Below are 12,883 nucleotides of genomic sequence, written 5' to 3' on the forward strand. Positions count from 1 at the left end.
TGAAGTGATGGACTTGTGAACTACCCTTATTGTGGTACTCACTTTGTAATATGTACACGCATCAGACCATCACACTGTACACCTTAAACTTACACAATGTTGTATGTCAATTATATCTAGATAAAGCTAAAGGGGAAAAAAAAGAATAATCTGAGGAGCTTTTAAAAACCGTCAGTGCCCAGATGCCAGCCCCAGAGGGTGTGGTTTCATTGGCTGGGGAGTGAAGTCTGCGTTCCCTGTTTTCCAGCTCCACAGCTGTCTGGGGCCTCTATTTCTCCATCTTCTCCCTCCCCTCTTGTCCTCCTGGGGACCTGGGAGCTCCAAGCCGTGGTAGATGCTCTCACTGGGACCTGATTTCTATCATCTGAAGCTGACAGTCAGTCACAATAAGCCATCAGCCAGGGAGATGCGCCCCTTTCAAAACAACCCACGAGTTGCATCCCTGTCCACACCACTTTCCATGAGACTAATTACTGACAGGATAACAGTCCCAGAAGCAACCCCTGCAGATTGCAGATCAGTGGGACCCGACCTGGAGCTGCGCCAGCAGCAGTGGGGACAGAGGCAGGGCCAGCACTCACTGACCGCTTACTTCCTGGTCTGCTCCCAGGCCCATGAGTAGGTCTGGAAAAGACATAGATCAGGGAGCAGCCAGGGCCAGAGGGAGGCTGCTGGGCTGGGAGATAGAGTCATGTGGGGTCAGGGGAGAGAGCCAGAGGTGTGAGCTCCGGCCGAGTTCAAAGCCAGGATTTTAAAGGCCCCTCGAGAGCATCTACTTTTTTCAAGCTCTAGTACCCCAGCCTCACCTGGAGGGCTTCTTAAAATGCCAATTGCTGGCCACCCCCCCAGAGTTTCTGATTCTGTTGTTCTAGGGTAAAGCCCAAGAGTTTGCAATTGAAACACTCTGAACGGATGCTGATGCTGCCAGTCCAGGGAGCATGCTTTGAGAACCACCGCCCCTGAGAAGATACTTTGAAGCAGCCCCTCAATCACAGACTGCTTGGCATAACGGTGGTTAGTGGAGCAGTCTCAGGGGTCAACCAAACCTGGGCTGGAAGCCCAGCTCCACCACTTCCCAGCTGTGTGACCCAGGACAGGTTACTTAAACTCTCTGTGCCTATTTTTCTTTGTGCCTATTTGCCAAGTGGAGCCAAAGACAGTAGCTATGCCTTAGGGCTGTGGGGAGGAGTAAGAGAAGGAATGCCTGCAAGGTACCTGGAGCACTGAGTGTCCTCTTGGCACTCCTTGCCTGAGCTGTGGCCAGGACGACTCTGGAGAAGAACGTCTATACCTCCTGTGAGCCTGGCCCCTTCCAGTGTTCAAGTGTACTTTTCCAAATTATTTCTTTTAATCTTCAAAACAACACTTAGGAATAGATGCTAGTAATACCCGCCCCACCCCCATCCTCAATTTACAGATGAGGAAATCTGCTCAGAGAGGCCAAGTAATAAGTCCAAGTTCACACAGCTAAGAAGTAGTGGGGCCTGTGCTTGAACCCTGGCTACCGACTCCCTTGCCCTCCTACCATCTGTTCAAAGGCACTGAACTGATGTGACCTCAGCCTGTGAAGCCTTACTGGGTACAAACAAGTTGTGTCCAACAGGGTCTTAAAATACTGAGAATGGCTCAGAATCTCCTAGAACATGGGGTCCTCCAGTTATCAGTACTTTCCTTGCTTCTAGAGCCGTGCTGCACAATACAGTAGCCACCAGCCACATTTGGCGACTGACATTTGACTTTCAATTTACTAAAATTAAATAAAATTAAAAATTCAGTTCTTCATTTGCACTAACCGCATTTCAAAGCCTCAATAGCTACACATGACCAGTGGCTACCATACTGGATGGTGCAAATCTAGAATCTTCCCACCTTCACATAAAGTTCTATTGGGCAGCACTGCTCCAGAACCTTGATCTAATTATTCTCTGTACTTTCCTGTATTATTTTTTTCTAAATAAAAAGGAAAAAAGGAGGGGTGGGGGGGAGGAAGGGACGGGGCGGGGCACGAGTTGTGCAGTCTGCTCTGGGGGTCGTCTGTCTCCTGACACAGATCAGGCATTGCTGTGTGTCTTCCTGAGCTAGGCGAGTGGGAGGCTGTTCTGGGGAGGGTTAAGCAAGAGGCAGGCTAAGACAAGAGAGTCCTTAACAGCCCCACAAGCAAGAGCCCAAACACTGCCTGGGGGAGACCTAGAATCTCCACCAGTACAGATGAGAAGCCCATCCACCGGCCTCTGCAGGGACCAGACCTGCCTCTGCTGGTTTTCCGCCTGTCTGGCAGCCTGGCTCAGAGGGCAGCTGGGGGTGGCAATGAGGTCTTCCCTAGCAATTTCCCCGTCTGAGCCTGACAGGAGGCCTTTGAAGACCATTCATCTGCTGTGTTCCCTAAACTGCGGTTAGGGCCATTTACCTCTCTGTGTGGCGCATGAGTGATGCCAGCAGAGGGACACTGCCAACCTCTCCAGGGAATGGGATGAAAAGGGTGGGATGGGACTGACGCTAGAGTCCCAGACATATGCTCAGAGGCTCTGGGACTCCCATGGGTTTCGAGGACAGTACCTGGCAAAAAATAAGACACTCAACAAAGAATTGCTGAATGAACAACTACCTTGATGGGTGCAGATTCTGCAGCCAGACCACCTAAGATCGTACCATGCTTGCTGGCTGTGCCACCTTGGACCAGGGCCTAACCTCTCTGAGCCTCGTAGAGCTACAGCGAGGATGAGCCAAGAACACGCAGGCAAAGAGAGAGCGTATGTAACACGGTGCTCGAGAAACGGCGGCAGGGCTTCCCTGGTGGTGCAGTGGTTGAGAGTCCGCCTGCCGATGCAGGGGACACGGGTTCGAGCCCCGGTCCGGGAAGATCCCACATGCCGTGGACCGGCTGGGCCGTGAGCCATCGCCGCTGAGCCTGCGCATCCGGAGCCCGCAACGGGAGAGGCCACAACAGTGAGAGGCCCGCATACCGAAAAAAAAAAAATGGTGGCAGCTGTGATAAGGGTGAAAGTCCACCTGCCCCTGAAAGATTGGTTTCCACCTGACGGGCCTTTGACTTCAGCCTGGTCTTATCATCCATGCTGGGTCAGCAGTGTGTCTACAGAGAGAATTCTAGCAGCTGGTACGGTGGCTCGACACCTACCTGGGCTCTGCTTGCCAAAGTTCCCCTTCCCAGGGCTCCCAGGGTCCTGCCTGGCTTGTCTGTAGATGCTGTCTACACTCCCCAGCTCCTGCTCTATGCGCCTCTCAAGAGCCTCACCACAAGGGGCCCCAAGGGTGAGGCAGCACAGAGGGAGACTCTGCTCAGGCATCCTGAGTCCCAGCCAGGGCCCTCTCCTCTGCCAGGTGGCCTCAAATCCTCTCAGGGTCAGTGCTCCAGAGACAATCCCCCTGTTGTCTTCGAATGTCAGAACAACTGCTGCTGGTATTCAAGGGCCCTAGCCCACTAGCCCAGAACTCGGAGGTCATAGAATCCACACCAGACCAGCCTTATTTCCTCTCATACCAAGAGGCCAATGGACCCCCTTGAATAACAACCCTCCTCTCGCCATCCCAGAATTTATTCACCAAGGCCGCGTGAGTAACATCCAGGGATGAGAGTTTACACACCTCTTGGTTAATGGCTTTGGGTCTGCCATATCCAAGAGGTAAGTTCTTTGCCTCTGGCGGGGAAGGAAGCAGTCTCCTTGCTGTTGCAGGCACTGCGTAGAGAACGCATTGACCTTAACAAATTTAGTGGTTGCAAGATTCTGTGTTACCTCATCCAGGCTGGACTGAATGCTCTGCCCAGCCCAGACTCACAGATTGCAAAATACAAGGGCAAGAACAGAGATCCTACCAAGCTCACTCCTTCCCCTAGATAATGAATGCAGCCAGGCCTGGTTGCCAGAGCAACCGTTCAAAATCCATTTATTTGAGGAAATCAGGAATCCTGTTTATGCCCATTAATCTATATTAATAAAGCCTTTGACGGCAGAGGGCTCTGGAGGAGGGAGTCCAAACCAAAGCTTCCTCCCGTCCTGTCCCATCCATCCCCAGCTAGCTGGGGGAATCACTCCACCCTAACTGGGCCAGCTGACAACAGGCCCCCCGGGGCTAAGCAGCAGCAGAGCTCACAGGGCTTGCTGGAGAGGGGGACCCCAATCCGGGGAGGCTGAGAATGCTCAGGGAGAAAACCATCACGAATTCCAGAAAATGTACCCTGCATGCTGGGCCCTCACTGAACGCTCAGCTCCTCCCAGCTACCCCCAAGGGCTCTGTGTGTAAACCTACAACACAAGGTGCCCCATCAGCCCCCCACCCCAGGTCCTGGCACCAGCGTGGGTGCCCAGGGTACAGTGACAGAACTGAATAAAAAGATCAACTAAATCTGGGATTCTAATTTTAGCCCTAGATGAGAAAAGTTGAAAGATGACTTAAGAATTAGTCTTCAATTAGAAGACTTCATAGAAGTCAGAACCTTAGACTTAGTCTAGCCTGTGTCCCCGCGTGGGCTGGGCCCCACGTGCATCCGAGTCACCTGGAGCGTGAGGCTGAAATGCAGGTTTCTGGGCCCTGCTCCAGACCTACAGAATCAGAATCTCCGGGGTGGCGGGTAGCGGGTAACAATCCCCCTGGGCGATGGCTCTGCTCGCCGAAGTTCAGGAGCGCCCCCTTCTCACCAGCGAGAAGAAGAGGGGCCCCCAGTAAAGTGATGCCAGGAGGAGGCCTGGGGAACAGCTCTGAGAGACGCTGCCATTGCTGAGCGGGGACAAGGGCGGTGGCCAGGCCTTGATTCTTCGGGAGGCAGGTAGATGGAAGGTTCTGGACCTAAGGGGACTCGGGCTCTGGCAGCTCTTTCAGCCTGGCAGGTGGAGTCTTAGCCCAGGGGGTCTTCGGGAAGGAGCACACCCACTGGGCTGGGCTCCGCTGCCATGGGGTGGCCACCGAGCTGCAGAGTTGACAGTGCAGGGAATGGCTCAGGTGGGGCTCTGCTTTGGGTCTGGCCACCTTGGCTCTGCCACTCAACAGCTGTGTGACCCTGGGTACTTCTCTGCGTATCAGCTCCTCATCCAAAAATTGGGACTAGCCGGGGCTCCTGCTCCCTGGGGAAGGTGAAGGTGGGGGGCGGGGAGGGGCGAGAGTTGATGCAGCTGTTCGGTTGCGTTTGCTCTCAGGTCCTTGCTGGTTCCCCGATGCCCACCCTCATCTCTCCCTGTTTCTGAGCAGACAAAGGGGAGGAGGGGCGGACGGGAGCTCCAACTCCGCTCCCAGCCCTAAGCCTTCCAAACCTCCCGCCTGCGGGCCGAGCCCCATCACTTCCTTCCCGGTTCCTGGCCCCCACCAGGCTCCTTGCTTGGGAAGAGGCTGCCCACCCTGCAGTTAAGTGCTCACTCATGCGCTGTTTTATTAATCACATCTTTAACTGCCCATCAGGATCAGTTAGACCACAGTGAGGCTGCCAAGATGGCCATTGCAGTTAATAGTGTCCCAGCTGACAAATGAGCCAATCTGGGCAGCATTTTGGGGGTAAATGATTGGTTTCTAGTGAGGGTCCTAAAATGCTGAGGAGGCTCAGAGCCTCCTTCCCAAACTGGGGTCTGCAGTGTGGCCCAGGACTGAGAGCTCAGCCTTTGGGGACGGACCCAGGTTGGACCACAGCTCTGTCCCCTAGTAGCTGAGGGACTTTGAATAAGTTACTGAATTTCTCTGAACCCCATTTACCCCATCTGTAGAATGGGGCTGAAAATGTTCGTAGCTCCCTCCTGGACTGCCTTGGGGATTAAATGCCACAGTGTATGTAACGTGCTTCACCCGCGGCCTGACGACAGTCAAGCTCAATAATTGAAAGCTACTGTTTCTACCCAAGGCTTTCCTTCCCACTCCCGAAGCCTTGGATGCCTAGGTATGGAGGTACTAAGATGGAGCCGCTTCAGATTACCATGGAGATCATCTAATCTAATCTGCAGAGGCTGCTCAGCGGCTGTTTGTTGAGTTAAAAGAAAACAGGAATCTAATTTTAGCCCAAAGAAGAGAAAGTTAAATGGCAACTTGAGTAATGGGCTCTGGCCAGACAGCATGATAGTAACTGCGGCTGTTTCCAGCACTTACTATGTAATAACTGCTTTCCCTTAAAGAAAAAAAGTCGCTTACATTCACTATCATTGTAGCTACTTTCATTTTCCCCAGACAATTACTAGCCCCACTTGTAGTACAAGCCCAGTGTATCTACAGGTGGGGAAACGCAGAGCGGAGTCACAGCTCTAAGTGGCAGAGCTGAAGTGTATCTGCCTTCCTGGAACCATGCTCCTTCCTAACAAGCACTGTGCACTGAATGTCAGGAGGAAACCCCAACGGCAGCTGGCACAGCACCAGTTCTCACACCTCTGTGTCCCCTGGGGAAGGGGACGGAGGGATGCAGCCCAAAGCAGCCCTCCAACATCCCTTGCTAAGTGAGCGGACACAAGGATGCCGCCACAGCAGGCGCCGGCAGTGTCCAGGTGCATGGATGCAGCAGCGTCCGAAGGTGATGGCCCTGTGGGAAAGTGGGGGCACTTGGATTTATCGCCAGCTGGCTCCCCAGGGCCACCACATGATGGAAGCCACTGCGGAGCCAGACAGCCCCGGTCGGGACCCAGGTCTGAGCCTCATGTGGACAACAGGGGTAGTAATGGTAGCAGAGTGAGGACACAAAGTGTGCAAAGTGCCTGGCACAGTGCTTGGCACGAAGCAAGGGCTCGCTAAAGGGGGCTTTATTCCTCAATTGGCCTCATTTCGAGAACAGACACCGAGGCCTTCAATTCAGCGTCCTGCTCAGGACACACAGCAGAAGGGGAATGGAGGCCGAGCAAACCCAAACAACGGTCCCCCACCCCACTCGCCGTGAGCCAATTTCTTTGTTTTACAGAGGAGCCTGGAGGTCAGAGTGGTTCAGTGACTTGCCTGGTGTGAATGAATGGTGGAGCCAAAATTCCCAGCTGGATCCAGATTCTGGGAAGAGGTTTCCCTACAACAGGGTTCAGCCTCCCCAAGTAACTTTGACCTTGGCCTACATCTCTCTCCCTCCAAACAGCAATGGTTAGTCACTCAATCGTGTTTTCTGGTTGTGCTGGCAGGACAGTCGTTTTAGCTTGGGGAGTGTCTCTGGCCCTGCTGAGAGCGCCCACTCTTGACAGACCTGTCGGGCACCTTTCTCTCCGTGTGCCCCATATGTACCCTCTTCCCGAATGCTGGGGCACTAGGCCGGGGCTCTGTCTGCAGGCCCAGAGGCCACTCGGAGCTTAGGGGCAGAGAAAGGTGCTGACACAGAGACGGCCTGCAGGCTGAGGGCTCAGCACCCATGACGACGATGCTGTCTGGTCTCGAGGTGGCTGAGTTCACACCCCTTGGACACCCCTGCCATCTAGGCAGCTCCCACAGGAGGAAAGGAGCACCTGCTGGGCGCCCACTCTGTACCGGGCCCTGTGTCAGGGTTACGTCTTGAAGCCCTTACATCAACTCCTGCCAGTGTGATCATTAAGGACCAGCTGCTTTGTGACAGCTGGCTGGCCTTGGACAGGTCACTTCACGCCTGTGAGGTCCAGCTTTCTCACTGGAAAACGGAGCGGTCACGAGCGTCAATTGAGACAGAGGAATAGAGTGCTTCCCACAGTGCCAGGCATGCAGTGAAGACTGGGTCACTGTAACAGTAGTGGAAGTTGTTATTCTGAGACCTGAGGATGAGAAACATCAAAGCCATGGAAAAAGTGAAGGTGAGAGCACTTTGGTTTTACAGTAGAGGAAACTGAGGCTCAGAGAGCTGAAGTGACCTGCATGGGGACACACAACATGAAGGACGGGGAGCTACTGACCCCAAACGCACCCGAGTCCAGAGCTTACGTCGTCTCTACTGCACCACACGGCCTCTCAGAAGTCCTGGTCCATGTCTGCACTTGCCCTCTAGGCAGTCTGTGTCTCCGGGTCCCCCATGTCTCTTGCCCATGAGAGCTCACCCTGGTCCCGGGCCCAAGATGGCCTAATGCGACTGGCAGTCTTGGGCCCTAAAAATGCTTTTACGTCAGCCCTCCCCAGAGCACCTGCCTTGCACCTGAATTTTCCCATTTCTCTTTCCAAGGCCCCCTCGCACCCCCCAGTAAGATGGCACCCCATAGTGGAAAGCCCTTTCAACGCCTGCTTTCTTCTCTTTGATCTCCTTTCCTATATTAGCAGATGGGTCTGGTGCTTTTCATCTTCTTGCTGTACTTGTAGTTCTGAAGTAATTGCCCACTTCACACTTGATTTAGCATGGTTTTCGGTAGACTCAGAACTCCAGGTCTGTGGGAACTTGGGAGGGTCTGACTCTAACCAGGTTATCCTTGGAAAGCCTGAGAGCGGACAGTGTGAGGAGCCCAGAAAAGAGGGGGCCCCTTCAGTGCCCGGGGACGACCTCCAGCTCGGAGACCGGGCGCCCAGGATGACAACTGCCCCGCCATCAAAACTTCCTCTGATGGGTTGCAATGACATTTTCTCCAAAGTCGAGCCAGTGATACCAATGTCAACCCAATTCTCTAACCCTGACTGGAAGCCAACATGTACCATCAACGACAGCAAGAGGATGCTATGAACAAAACACAAGTGATTCACACGACAGCTTGTGAAGCTCAGACCTTTCAATGTGAAGATGAACACTTTAACTCATCTCGTAACAGACTTTTGATGACAGAGCTTAGAAATGAGCCACCAGCCCCAAAAGCCACGTGCCCATTGGAATTACTGTGGCTCCCTGTATGGCTTCTAAAAGAGGAATTAGAAGCTCAGATTCCTGCAAGAACTATTATTTCATGCCCCCTTATAATTCTCTGAGAAACCCATGGGATTAAAAAAAAAAAAAACCCAAAACAACAACAACTCTCTTGGGGAAACAGTTTTAGATTTACATATGCAAGAGTTGCAAAGACAGTACACCGTTTCTATAAATCCTTCCCCCAGCTTCCCCTAGGGTTAAAACCTCACATAACCAAGGTACACTTATCAAAACTGTGAAATCATCATCAGTGCAACGCCATTAACCAAGCCACAGATTTTATCTGAATTTCTCCAGTTTCTCCACTCACATCCTTTTTTGATCCCAGGATCCCACATGGTGTTTAGTCACTATGACTCTGTAGTTACCTTCACCTGTGACAGCTTTTTGGTCTTCCCTGGTTTTTCATGACCTTGACACCTTTGAAGAGGAGCAGTCAGGTGTCCTGGAGAAAGTCCCCCATTTGGATTTGTTTGACTTTTCTCATGTGTAGACTGAGGTTACGAATTTGGGAGAAAATACCACAGAGGTGAAGTGTCCTCAGGGCATCATATCAGGGGGTAGGATACCAACATGGCTCATTGCTGGGATGTGAACCGTGATCACTTTGTTAAGGGGCTGCCCCCAGGTGTCTCTGTGATGAAGTTAGTATTTTCTCTTTTCCATACTCAGAAGCCAGTCACTGAGTCCAGCCCACACCATGGGGAAGGGTAATTAAGCTCCATCTCCTGAAGGCAGGAATATCAAAGAATTTGTATACATGTGTTAAAATGTAACTAATAAATATTTGGGGGGTGGGATAACTTTGAACTTATGCAACTATCCTATTTCTCCTTAAACAATGTCCATCCACTAATTTAGCATTCATCAGCAGATCTTGTCTATAGCACTTATTACTGCGGTTTTCTAAAGGATTTTCTATTTCCTCCATTCTATTCTATTCCCCCATTTCCCCATGGTTGGTTTAAAAAAAAAAAAAAGAAAGGCAAGCTATCCTGAAAGGAGCGGTGGGACTCCACAATGCAGAGGACTGACAATGACATCAATCTCTTCCAGAAAATTGTAGTCTGTGTGCTCCCACAAGGCAACCGGACTTAGATTTTATTATCTCACATAAGAGTGTCTTTACAACATTTTATGATGGAGAAATTTAAATCCCAAAAGAGGTTTGTTGGTTATAGCAACATTTTAAAAAGTATTGTCAATATTGTTATATATTTTTTATTGATAAAAACACAAATGTCTGCAATTTGCTAACCTTTCTTGAGGTGACAAGTCCCTGTCAGTAATATGCAATCAAGAAGGTATTTAAAAAACAAACAAAAGGGCTTCCCTGCTGGCACAGTGGTTAAGAATCTGCCTGCCAACGCAGGGGACACGGGTTCCATCCCTGGTCTGGGAAGATCCCACATGCCGTGGAGCAACTAAGCCCATGTGCACCACAACTACTGAGCCTGCGCTCTAGAGCCCGCGCGCCTAGAGCCCGTGGTCTGCAACAAGAGAAGCCACTGCTCCGCAACTAGAGAAAGCCTGTGTGCAACAACGAAGACCCAACACGGCCAAAAATAAATAAATAAAATAAATTTATGAAAAAAAACCCCAGACTTTAAAAAACAAACAAAAAAACAGACTTTATCTGACCCTTCAAGGTAAAGATGATATACTAACTATGAGTAAGAAAGCAGCTATTTTTCCTAAAGAAATTCATGTTAAGAGCATGTTGAAAATGGCTAAACATGTCTCCAGCTTTATGAAAATGTTACCAAAAACTGTCACCTATAAAAACTCTCATAAGTGCACACATGAACTTGGGAACTAAAATTCAAAAGTGAGTTTCAGCAGGTTTTGAACCCTTTTGTTAACAATAAAAATACCACTCTTGCAATTATTGAGCCAGAACAAGTTAGTGACAGTGAGAAAGATGGAAATTTATTATAAAGATTTCAACACTTTTTTTAAGACTAGTAGATGGAACTGAAAACTGAGTACTGCCTTCCAGAAAGCAGAGTCATCTGGATCCACAGATCTGAATGAGGTGGCTTTTTCAGCTACAATAGCCATTAAAAACTAGCATTAAAATAAACTTACCTTAGAATCAGACATTAAGTTGTTTTTATCATTAAGGGCTAAAACTAGGAGTTTCAAAAATAATTAAGCATTTTTAATCATACGGCTCTCACTAAACTTTTCCAAAAAAGTAAAAGGTTTTTTTTTTTACCACAATACACACAAAAAATATTTTAAAACATTTTCAGCTCATCGTTTTTCTTTTCTATTTTTTGTCTTACATGTATTAGTATAGTGCACAGACATTAATTTAAAAATATATATGTATATACAAATACTGGGGGTGGTGCTCCACATAGTGCAGTCAGGTGACTGGTTTACACAGGGTTCTGTGTTCAGACCATTGCTTACATTCTTAGAACAAACTTCTCCCACCTCAAGAAAATATAAACTGCATCATCTTCTAGTTTTTATAACTTATTTTTTCCATTTTTAGTCCACCTGGAATTTCTTTTTGGCAAATGGTGTAACTGAATTTTCTCCAGTTGTATCAGCACCTTTTACGGAATAATCCATCATGATCAGAATCATTTCAAAGAGCCACCTTTAACTACTAAAACTTCTTAAAAGCATTTGAGTCTTTTTATTTTAAACCATCTTCTATTGTCTATTTTTATACCAGTGTAAAAATATAATTGTAATTAAAAAAATGTTTTCTTGGTACAGCAAGTTCCTCTTCTTCCCCACCCCCCTTCGATGAAGACTTTCTCATCAGCTTATACTTCCATATGAATTTTTAATTTATATTTAAAATACTTTTGGCATCTGGATTGGCTTCGTGCTGAATTTAGATATTAACTCAAGAACTGACATGTTTACAATGGTCAAAATGTTCCTATTCTCAAATGCTTATAAGCCCATGTTCCTCTCCATTCTCACTCACCTCTACCCCACCCCCAAGGAAACCATGATCTTGAATGTTAATAATTCTCTTTCTTTTCTCTACAGTTTTACTACTTATGAATCCCTAAACAATACAGGCTGACTGGACTCTTCCGACTTCTTTTTAACTCAACATGATTTCTGAGACTCACCCACTGTTGATGCACAAAGCTCTACGCTGCACTTAGGGTTCCACAGAATCCCACTGCACACATATACTTCATCTATTCATTTTTACTGTAGATGGACAGCTGGCTCTCTCTTTCCCTCCTTTTTAGTTATTGCAAATAATGCTGTTGTGACCATTCCTGGGCATGTTTCCTGGGTATATACACCTGACATGAGTTTCTCTAAGAGCAGAAATCCTGAGCTATAAGATACACCTGTTCAACTTCATTAGATAATGCTGTTTTCCAAAGTGGTAGTACTGACTCACACCAAGAGTAGCAGAAGAAAGTTCCTGTTGTCATAATCTCTCCAATTTTTGGTATTTTCTGACTTTTCCCCCATTTATTTTTTTATTGTACTTGATTTTCAATGTTGCATTACTTCTGATGTACAGCAAAGTGATTCAGATATATATACTTGTTCATGTTCTTTTCCATTATGGTTTATTATAGGATAATGAATATAGTTCCCTGTGCCACACAGTAGGACCTTGTTTTTTTATCTATTTTATATATAGTAGTTTGTATCTGCTAATCCCAAACTCCTAGTTTATCCCTCCCCACTTTTCTGACTTTTTAACTGTTGCCAATTTGGTGACTAGGAAATGGTATTATATTTATGGTTTCAATGTGCGTTTCCTGTTTACTAATAAGGTTGGACATCTTTTCATGTTTATGGGCCATTTCTGTTTCTTCTTCTGTGATATGCCTACTTGTGTTTTTTTTGCCTATTTCTCTCCTGAGTTCTTGCTTTGTTACTGATTTGCATGCTGGTGCTTTTTAACAGTTATGTATACATCGTGATTATCTGTATCTTATTCCAGTTTGGGCTTATTTTTTCACTCTGTGGCATGTTTGGTAAACAAAAGTACTTACTATCAATGCAGCTAAATTATTTATCTTTTAACTCATGGTTTGCACTTTCTATCCTCCCTTCCCCAAAGTCATAAAAGTATTCTTCTGTATCATCTTCTAAGTTTTATAGTTTTAATTTTAATCCAGTAAATCTTTA

Source organism: Hyperoodon ampullatus, assembly GCF_949752795.1.
Source record: "Hyperoodon ampullatus genome assembly, chromosome: 1".
Taxonomy (NCBI): Eukaryota; Metazoa; Chordata; class Mammalia; order Artiodactyla; family Ziphiidae; genus Hyperoodon; species Hyperoodon ampullatus.